The sequence below is a fragment of the Oryzias melastigma genome, linkage group LG24 (genome assembly GCF_002922805.2).
Source record: "Oryzias melastigma strain HK-1 linkage group LG24, ASM292280v2, whole genome shotgun sequence".
Classification (NCBI taxonomy): Eukaryota; Metazoa; Chordata; class Actinopteri; order Beloniformes; family Adrianichthyidae; genus Oryzias; species Oryzias melastigma.
This window is the reverse complement of record NC_050535.1, coordinates 19,943,957-19,955,190: the sequence shown is the minus strand read 5'-3', so window position 1 is coordinate 19,955,190 and position 11,234 is coordinate 19,943,957. Positions and strand designations below refer to the sequence as shown.

Here is an 11,234-nt window from a genome sequence, read left to right as displayed (position 1 = left end):
ATGTCTCCAGTTTTAGTTTTTCCCTCTCAGGTTTATTCGAGACAGTCAACATTCAAGCTCACAGAGACACAGAAACACCGTGGAAGCGACTGTCATACAGACAGCCCACTGTACCGGGAAAATCTTTTGATAATAATCATATAAACCCAAACATGGAGACATGATTACTGATGTAGAACTCTTCACAATAAATAAACCTGATCCCTCAACATCATCTGTGTCTTCATACATTCTAAGTTAGATATCTACAGACACCGTTCCTTATAGCATCATCCTCAAAACATTAGCTGGTAGCTCCTCCCACATGTGGCGTCAAACTCAGGAACACTTATTTTGACAGGCGACGAGCAGCAAATTTGTTGAACAAATTGGATTCGGTGTGAATGCACCTCTATGGTTAAATGAATGAATAAAAGAATATTTTTCGACAGAATTTGGGAGGGGAGGGGAGTGGAAGGATGGGGCGTGAACTTCCTGTTCAGGACTTCTGGTTCCAGCTAATGTCTGGGCACCACGTTCTTACGAAGAACACACAGAAAGGACCCCTCCAGGATTCAAACAAAGGCCTTTTGGCAGTGAGGCCAGAGTGCTGACCACTACTCCACCATGCAGACTGACTTTCTGTTGTTTTTCCACCACACACAGACAGGAATCCAGATAACATCTGGGCTAAGTAGACTTTAAAAGATGTACATGTGAGGACAGATGTGATTTCTGCAGCTATGCAGGGAGAACAGTGTTAAAACAGCTCACATGTTCAACCATGTTGTCTCCTGCTACTATAACGCTAAAGGACAAATACAGAAAGTGACCCTTAGCTTCACGATGTGCGACTAAAGAGTCCTCCCTCCGTTTTCCCTCTCGATGAAGGAACTCCTTCCCGGGCTGGAATCAGCGAAAGCGCTCAGGCTGAGTGGGAGTCGGGAACAAGATCCGGCGTGACAGTCGGCAGTGGCGCGTGGGTTTTTAGCGCGCTCACCACCAGGAAGATGGTGTTGGGAGGGCTGGGTGAGCCGGGAGCGAGGAGGGAAGGAGGGAGTAATATGGGTGTCAGGGTGCTAGCAGTCTGTCGCCCCAGGCTGTGACATTACTGCACTTCTGCTCCGCTTCAAAAAAACCAAATCTAACTGACGACTGCTGTGATGGCTCAGTGTGTGTGTGTGTGTGTGTAAGCAGTACATACTGTATGCGTGCATCTAAATCGCGCTCGCTGTGATCTGAAATTGGGATAATGTGCTGTGACACTCTGCTGAGTAGAAGACTTGAGACAGTATTACTCCACCAAACCAGCACCCAGGGCTGTGTGTGTGAGTGTGTGGCCCAGCGTGCACTGATGGATCAGATTGACAGACAAATATCGAAACCATGATTAGTTTCTGCATCGAGTTTTCAGTCTGCGTAAGCCGAGCACTTTTCTGTGTCAATCGACGAGCTGAGCGCTATTGAACGCTCCGAATCAGTCTGCAGCTCAACTAATGGAAAACCTATACAGCCCATAATAACTGGTGGGAGTGCTGTTTAGCTGGGTAATACTCTGGCTTTTATGATTGTCGATATACACAACACCAAAAACAGATCACAGATAGACGAGGAAAAATGGAAAAAAAAACAAGTCAAATACTAATAATTCTTCAATTTTTTTCTTTTATTTTGGAAAATATGAATGTTTAAAGCATGAATGACAATTTCTTTAAACCACAACAGACTTTTATTGGTATCTAATAAGAAGTCCTGTCACCACAGCGATTAGTTTTACTTAAGATATCCAATCAAAATCTTTCCATTGTAACCAAGCAGGACACCAGGCCAACTTCCTGTTGGAAGCGGATTTCAAAACAAAAGTACCTGAAACCAGGGTTGTGTCCGAATTCCCCCCTACTCACTGTATCGTGCGTTCTTATCTTATGTTGTGACACCTGTCACTCTATTAGACACCTGTGTCCAAATCTTATCCCTGCCCGGTTATTTACTTATTTCTTTATGTTACACATTTCCTCCTCCTCCCCAAGGAAGGACGTAACACCAATCCTCTCTCTCTTGACCTTTTCAGGCATTCTGGGTAATGTAGTCATTAACACAAGTGTGTGTAAAAACAAAAGCATTAAATCTACAATCTATACCAGGGGTCTGCAACCTTTAACACTAAAAGAGCCATTTAAGTAAGTTTCTTATTGACCAAAACCCAGTGAGAGCTGCTAAGTCCCAACTAACCGTTTAGTAAATGCACAGTTCATTTTTTATGGTTTTATGGCCATTAAGTCATTCGTTTATAAAATGTAGCTCTTAAACAATGTTATTTTTTTGTATAATTGTTTTTTGTGTCAAATAAGCAGATTTTCTTGACATAAATGTAGAAGAAAGTCAACTTAAATATGACAAGATTGGTGTAGAATTTTAAAAAAGCAATCAAATACAATAAAAACTTTACCTGTGAACAGCAACTGGACACTGTTGTGTAGTAGAAGATCTAAATCTGTGCTTTAGGATTATTCATTTTGATCGACTTTTTAACATGCTAAAAATCTAAACACATAACATAACTAAAACAAACGAACCCATAATTTATTCGGATTAATAGCATTTTTCTTTAAACGCTTAAGAGCCACAATGGAGCAGATAAGCTGCCGCATGTGGTTCTGGAGCCTCAGGTTGCAGAGCCCTGACCTATACAAATAAAAAACATCGAAATTATTCTATTAACAGACAGTGTTTAAGTCACACGTGTCAAAGTCAAGGCCCGGGGGCCGGATCTGGAACCTCCAGGTAATTCTATCCGGCCCTCCAGATCATTTTATTTTATTGTTATTAATGTTATCTGGCATTTATTTCTAACTTGTATAGTTTTGACAAAATATATTTTTATGGAGAGTAAAATATTGAAAGTTATTTAAGGTTTAAGTTGATTTATTCTGAAATAATATTCCTGCCTTTTAATTATTCATAATTATGTTAAAAAGTTACGGTTTTAATGTTTTACAAATTGGTATTCTGCTAGCTTTCTGGACTATTTTAGCATTTACTAAGATTTTTTAGGTTGTTTTGGAGTTTAGCTAATATTTCAGCTACATGTTAGCTGTTTTGACTAATTTAGCCTTTTGTTTTTCAGAATATTTTGGAGTTATGCTGATATTTACACGGTGGCTGTTTTGGCTAATTTAGGCTTTTTCAGGTTTTTTAGGCTTTTATTAAGTTTAGCTATTTTTTTATTTTTTGTTTGTTTTTTTGGGGCTAATTTTGGCATTTAGCAAATATTTTAGCTAGCTATCAGCTTCTGCGTTTTCAGCGGCAAAATTCAGCTTAGCTTCACACTAGCATTATCACAGGTAATGCTATATATCTAGTTAATAATTATGCTAATAAGTTATGATTTTTTTTATTGAAGTTTTAAAAATATAGTTTTATTGTGTTCAATGAATGTTTATCCTGACCTAAGGTGTGTTTTGGATTTTGCCCCCTTGTGTGATTGAGTTTGACTCCCCTGATTTAAGTGATCTCTGTAACATAAAGAGCTGTTTTCTGATAAAGTCTATTTTGAACGATGAATTCAGTTTCAGACTCAAAATATTTTATAGAAAATGAATTACATTTTTGTAACAACAAATTTAAAGAATTTGAGCAAAGTGGCCAAAATTCAAAATTAACAAAAAATCTACTAAGATTAAATAGTTGCTTCTTTCCCTACATTTTGTAAAATATTTCTTTAAGACATTTTTACTCAAACATAAACACTGAAGAATGTTTTTTTATACATGAACGATGTTGGTCATTTTTGTGTTTTGCACAAACATAGAAACATATTTCAGAATAAAATACTATTTAAGAAGGAATTTCATCATTGCTGCGTCTGTCACATAAAAAAACTTTAATAATAAACCTGAAAAAACAACTGCTTTAACATTTGCACATTCTCCTAAAGCCTTTAGTGGAAAAATATTAAAACTTTTTCAAAAACTGCAGCAACTTTAGGAGTTTTGTGTCATAAGTAATGCTGCAGATCCTGAAGGGACTCAGTAATAAACAATAAGCTGTAACCATATTGTTGGAAAATTAACTAACAAACTGCTTTTATTCTGATGTCATGATAAATTTAACATAATAGCAGAAATCCCCCCTGTAGACAGGGTGGGGGCAGTTCACCTCAGCACTCTTAAAAACCTGAATGGATCCTTGTGAGTCCGATAGAATGGATTTATTCATGTTTTTTTTTTTTAAATGGACACTACAAACCTCTGCTGTTCTGTCTTTATTTACTACATAAACCAGTAAAAAAAGGTTTGCTGTCAACAAAGATATTCCACAGTCCAAAAAAGCCTTGACACACACAAACACACAGAGAGGCAGTGGCAGCACTATTAGCACTTCTGAGGAAGTTGCATGTCACTCCACCGCGATGCCGCTATCAGCCGTGACGGCTCGCCGCGCGCTGTCATCACACGTGTGCTTGTCTGTTAAGATGTACGGTTTGTGGAGGCGGAGAAGCCCAGGTTTGTGTGTGTGTGAGAGAGTGTGTGTAATCATGAAAGAGTGGTAATTTCACGCGTGGTCAGATGGTTGCATTTCAGCTTTCGCCTGGAGTGTAGCAGGAACTCCTTAACTGTTCAATGACTTTAGCTTGAGGCAAGGTCCGCCTACACACACACACACACTTAGAAAATTACATCCGTCTACCCGCTCTGCACACAAACACACACACAGGCTTTTGTTGCTGTAAGGTGGATGTAGTCTTTTTACGCCGGAAGGGAAGATCACGGCGTTGTCTGTTTGATAAAGCTGCAACGTCCACATCCTTCAAAGAGTGTTGCGCTGATCTGACGTGAGGTGAGGCCGTTGATGGATCTCGCCGCCCAGGGCGCCGAGCGAGAATCACTGATGGTGTCTCGCTGTAAACCAGGAACCACAAAAGGAACTTGATTACACGAGTTGAAAGGTGAGGACAGTCCTATCAAGGAAATCCACACCTGCTGACACGATTTCCTCACAAAACATGACGCCTTGACAGTGAGATCATTCCGTTTTGAATTTGAAAGCACATTTACAGGAAATATGTGCATTGAAATTTCAAATGTTTAAAAAAGAGGGAATAGTATTGCTTAAAACTATGGGTTGGAAGTGCCAGTAACCACTAGAGGTGTGCAAAAATATCGATATTGCAATATATTGCGATATTTTGGCCATCCGATTGATTCTCGATGGGTTCTCACCACATATCGATCTTTTAATTTCAATGAAGAGGCTGTAAATGTTATGATCACCATATTTTTCTGAGACGTTCCTTGCAAGACTGGCTGTACCGCGCTGTTCTGTTGTTTACAACAATTTTGCACTAAGTAGTGGCATTGCTGTTCATGTTTACTGATGTTACCTCTGAATTTTACAGATAATTCAAATTCAGTTGGTGTCAATGCTTGATATCGATGATATCGCGAGTCATGTATTGCGTATCGCATCATATCATAGTTCCCAGCCCTAATAACCATTACTTAGGGCTGACTTTCAAAATAAGATATTTGTATATTTTTAAATGTGTTAAATTTATTCTTAATATTTAAAGATAATTTAGATATTAAAGCTTTCTTTATGAGCTTTCACACTTTTAAGCAGTACAAAAAAGTTCAAATTTGCATTCCTGGAGACCTTAAATAAGGAAAGGATGCCCCCAAACCTCCATTATTGTGCTTCAGTCTTCACTTCGACACCTCCATCGCAGCTCTATCCTCCCAGCCGGCTAATAACTTGTCCTGGCTCCAAATCTGTCCCCTCAATCACCGCCGCTACACTTGTCAGTCATTTTGACGAGCTGCCTGATCGACGCAGTGGCACAAACCCTGGAATGGGCAGACGATGGTGCAAATTCAAATTAGTCTCAAACCTCTCACTTATTTTTTTTTTCTGTTCACTTCCGGGGGCATTATTAACAGTCACAGACCAAAATATCTCAGGATCCAGTTGGACAATCCTGCAGCCAATGAGAAGATTTAAGCCTCAGTGATGCTTCTCTGTACAGTCTGATGGCGTTTTACTGGCTATTCATTAAAAAAAGCAATTACTGTTGGAGTTTCGCCTTTCAGAGCCACTGTTTTATTCTGTAAGAAACACTTTCTAGACCCTTTGGAACCGACAAATTATCCCTTCCTTCTATATGTTTGGAAACTCTTCAAATCACTTCTTTCTGAACTTTTTTTTTTTTTTAATCAAGTCTACACAGCATGGCGTACCTCAGGGCTTGGTTTTGGGTCTTCTGTTATTTTTTCTTTCTCATCATTTCAGGTTTTTCTCACAGTTGAATCATAAATTCTGGCCTTAGCTCAGTTAAGCGAAGTCTGTAGGCCTTCACAGCGTGTTCTGCCTCTTCACAGCCTCCTGGATGAGTCGTTTTTCTGCGTAAGCCTTAGTCACAGGGGTTGACCTGTATGGAGGTTTTTGGGTTGTCCGGCCCAGGGAGGATCGTACAGAGGAGCACAGGTGTGTCTTGCAGTACCTTTGACGCTCGTACAGCCAAATATCATGAACTCATTAAAATAGAATGTGCCACAATTGTGTGTGTGGTAACTGCATAGTAACATATTCAAAATGCAAAATGGATGCATTTAAGGCGATAGGGCGATTCTCTCGTACGACACCCTTACACTATGCTGTAATTATTAGTAAAATGTTAGTATTGGTCCTTTGCTGGTTGCTTGCAAATGCTGCACGCACAGGTGTGCATGTAATCTGTAATATTAATATTAATATTCTACTAACACAAAAAGATTTGGATATTGGTTCTCACCGAATCCCAAAGGTGGGAACAATTAAAAAATGATACAAGCTCATGGTTTGTTAACCCTGGTTAATTTTATTTCTCCCTTACCTACTGAAATGATTTTGGGGAATAATAATAACTTTCATTACATCCATTACACAGATTTCTCCATGGAACTCAGCAGAGGGAAGTTGCTTTGATAAACCGGGCCCTGGTGGTCGACTCGCTCTGCTGTAGCTCTTGTGGGTCTAGATTAATATTGATATGCTAAGCATTTTAGATTTTTTTGTCACCGTTATTATCCACATCAGCTCTGGGGTTCTGTTCTGTACTCTAATTTACTTCAACTCTCCTCCATTCTTTATTATTTATTATATCTAATTCTCTGTGCTTCTGTTTGGTGTAGTGTGATTCACATGTTGTTCCTCCTTCCCACTCCCCTCCAGGGGAACAGAAGGGATTTCAAATTCCAGGTGGATCATCTGTGCTCCTGTCCTTGGCCGTGGACCTCGCCTCTGGCTCGTCTTGGATGTGGACCTCGCCTCTGACTTGTCTTGGCCGTGGACCTCGCCTCGGGCTTGTCTTGGCCGTGGACTTTTCCTCTGACTTGTCTTGGCCGTGGACCTCGCCTCTGGCTTGTCTTGGCCGTGGACTTTGCCTCTGACTTGTCTTGGCCGTGGACCTCGCCTCTGGCTTGTCTTGGCCGTGGACCTCGCCCTCACCTGTCCACAAGTCCTATGTGGCTGAACTCTGTGCATATCCGTAGTTGTAAAGTTGATAATCTAATTCTTCTTTAATAATTCTAGTAAATCACCTGTCTGTCCTGGTAGAGGATCTCTCCTTAGTGTGGACATCTCTAAGGTTTCTTCCTTTTTTCCTGAATCAGGTTTTTTAGGAGTTTTTCCTTACTGAGAAGGAAGGTCTAAGGACAGGGATAACCAGTTTTATGTCATCTGTTTAGTTTGTTTATTGTTTAATTTAACAACTGACCTTCTACTTCTGTACAATTACTGGCATGAAGCCCAATGAGGCCAATTCCTCTAGCTGTCCAGCTTCATCCGACAGATCGTTGAGGGCAAAGTTGAACGGTTTTTGTAACTGAATCTCTAACCCTGTGACGATCTGAGTTATGCTATTGTCACAGATTACAGAAAACAGGTAAACACATCATGTATGCAACGTAACCCCTGTTCAGAAAGACAAAGGATCCTCTGGATGGCATTACGGCGACGCCGTAGCTCCCGCTCGCGCAGATCTGAGACACAGCTAACGAATGTCAGACGGTTTGCAACCGTCTGAAATAAAGATACAAATAGCTGCAGATTCTGCCATATTTCTTAAGTCCAGTATAAGTTAATTCCAGCGCTACATCCTGTGCATGACAAGCTGTCGTACATTTGCTAAGCTGCAAAGTCTGTCAGCGAGTCTGCAGACGGGCCCAACACTACTTAGCTGGAAGAAGAGGAGCCCATCTGATCTCCAAGGATTACAGTATATATGTGTGTGTGTGCGTGAGTTCAGGCCCTGGATAGATGGCTTAAGATGGACTGTATATTAGAGTGGAATGTTAAGAGTCTCTGGAGCTCCACACCTTCCTCCCCTCTAAAACGCAGCCGGCTAATGAGAGAGGGAGAGATGTGAAGGAGGCGAAAGAGTACGAGATGGAAAACACAGACAGCCTGTCTCCCCATCTCTCACGTATTGACATGCAGGCCATGTATGCATGTGTGTGTGTGTGAAAATGGGAGTGCATTTGTGCAGCAGTAGGCTGCTGGGTTAGAGGATAATTGCCAAACCGTTGGGACCTGAGCTCTGCCCGGCCTGTCAAAGCAGGCGTGACAAAACCTCCAATCAACCCTGCAGCAACCAGAGAGGGAGAGAAAGATCATGATAAAAAGAGAGAAGGAAAGATAGAGGGACGAAGACAGCAACAGGAAAGCCTCTTTTTTTTTTTTTACTATTTTTCTAAAATAATTCACATTTCCTGCATATATTAGTTTGTATGCAGATGAAGGCAGCGCCTCGCCGCGGCGCCCTCCTCTCAGCCATCCGTCTGACCTTGTCCGGCGGTTTTGGACCTTTCGACCGTTTTCTGGAGCGTGTCCGTCTATTTGCTGGACAGACACAAACTATAGATGAGAAGGGACTGCTTCAACTGTGCATGCACAGTTTATTTTGCATTATTACGAGAGAGGAAAAGAATGAAGAGCATTACAGGCAGTAGGCAAATGCACATCCACTCACAGTCAGGGATATTTAGCCTGTGGTAGTGAGTGAACGCTGTGGTTATTACTGTACTGCCGCTAGGCTGATGGTTTAGGGCTAGCCACAGCTTTCTCTCTTTTTGGGTGTGTACACACACACACACAGAGGGTGTAAATGTCACCCGCTCTCCAGAGACTCAGGCAAATCGCCCGATGCTGTGTTTCTTCCCAAAGTGCTGCAGGGGAAACCTAAAGACAGAAAGTTCCGGGGCTGCTGTTGTCGGATTGTTACGACGGAATTTAATTCAGCTCGTTTCATCAAAGTTGCATTCATTTACAAAGTTTGTTTTGTGCATGGCAGTGCAACAGTTGCAGTGAAAGTAGGTTAGATGCAGAGCACAAACAAGAAAAGGAAGCTTTACTGTAGTCTGATGGTTACAACCGTCTTACTGCCATCTACAGTTTGATGATGCAATTACAATGTTCTATTACTTTTTTGTCTGTTTTTTGTCAAACAGTTGTAAAGTTTTGAGCTTCTAGAATATTTTTTACATACTGATTGTACAGATGCATGCTGGGATTATGACCAGACAAACTATAGACATGGGCTGTGCCTGGATTTTCTCTCAACCCCTAAGAAACTATCAAGTGTCCTGGATTTTAACGCAATTCGTAATGCTAACCACTTCTTTAAAACATTACAAATGTGAACATTTTACAAAGACTTTTTAAGAGTCTACAGTGTTCTGATGATTAGAAATGGGATAATTTATAAAATATAAAATGTATTTTTTTCTAATGACAAATCCTTTAAACACAATGCATTGTGGTCTAAATCCGCCAATCTTGTGAAGATTTTGGAATCCTAAATCAGGGGTGTCAAACTCAATCGCACAAGGAGCCAAAATCCAAAACACACCTCAGGTCACGGGCTGAACAGGATAAACATGTATTGGACACTTTAAAACTAAATATTCAAAAGTTTTATAACGTAACTGTCACGGTGCCTGTCAGTCTCCTCCCCCTCTCCTCTCCACCTGGCTGCTGATTCATCCCAGCTGCGACCACTCACCTCATCACCTCGTCTGTCTTCATAAGGAGCTCCAGGATCATCATTCCTCGCCATTCCTTGCCCCTGATGGTGCATAGTTGGCCTCCACGTCAAGTCCTAGCTTTGCCACGTAACTCCAGGACTTTTGTCTAATGCTTTTTCTGCTCACCCTCAGGAATCCTTTACCACGAGTGGCTGCCAGAATCAGCCTCAGCCCGGATACCCAGTTTGGTCTTCTCCTGTGGTCACACCACGAGCCTCAACCTCTGTTCCTCGAACCCCCACTCATGACGGCAATCCATTCCTGTGGAGGAACCCACCAGTGACGCCACCAGCCTCAGCCTCACACCTGGAAACTACCTCCAGCTCTACTCACGCTCAACTTACGTTACCTCGCCATTAAATCTTTTACCTGCCACGCTCGTCTCCCGCTGTGTTTCTTCCGGGTTCCAGCGTCTGGATCTCTAAGGTGTTCTGTAGTCATGATAGTAACTTTTATAACGGGGACCAATATCCCAACCCTAGCCTTGTCCGCGTCTGGAACCAGCACTGATCCATGTCCAGTACTGACTGGGTTATGATACTGGTGTGGTCCATGCCCCAGTACCGGTTTGTGGCCCGTAGGTTGAAGAGCCTTGATATAATTGGGCGACAAAAACGACAAGTTGGGGACATCCAAAACAGAAATTTTTGACGTGGAAGGTCCTTAACCAAACGTCTGTATGTGTTAAGCTTGGAATGAGAATGTGTTACAGTATATATAACAAAAATATAAAAGGATCACCCAGCAGGCCGGATCTGGCCCCCGGACCTTAACTTATATATATATATATATGGGAATTCAGGCACCACCATGGACATTCATACATTGAAGAGACCAAACCTGTGGTGAAATCATCCATTAGTGAATGGTGTAGTTATTTGCATATTGCCCAATGTAGATGTCACCAAACATTATCCAAACTGGGAACACATCTGTTTTTTTTAGAATATGGTCAATAAAGTGACAACAATGAAATGGCATCATTTAAAGGACCTATAGACCATCCTAAAATCTACTTTTTGAGCTTTCAAGTGTATTTTACTGGTCATTCCTCACTCTAAAGAACCCCAAACCGGTATTTTGACTTTCACGCATTTCTGAGTAATCATGTAAAAACTTGCACTCTCAACAGCAGCCCCTCCCATACTAGGGCTGTAACGAGTATCCGGCTGCTCGTTTACTCGTTTTGCAGTA

General features: G+C 41.4%; 2 long non-coding RNA genes across 2 annotated transcripts in view; one reads left to right on the top strand and one right to left on the bottom strand.

Moving 5' to 3' along the window:
* The window catches only part of LOC112158241, a 21,746-nt gene extending 11,338 nt beyond the window's left edge, over window positions 1–10,408 (top strand). Inside the window, exon 3 of the long non-coding RNA XR_004947315.1 lies at window positions 10,173–10,408. This is a non-coding gene — a long non-coding RNA (uncharacterized LOC112158241). The remainder of the gene's footprint in view (window positions 1–10,172) is intronic.
* On the bottom strand, window positions 4,199–7,291 carry LOC118598194. The gene is made up of 2 exons (XR_004947316.1): window positions 5,663–7,291; window positions 4,199–4,880 (listed from the first exon to the last, which is right to left on the bottom strand). It is a non-coding gene; the product is annotated as an uncharacterized LOC118598194 (long non-coding RNA).
* Window positions 10,409–11,234: the final 826 nt, after the last annotated feature.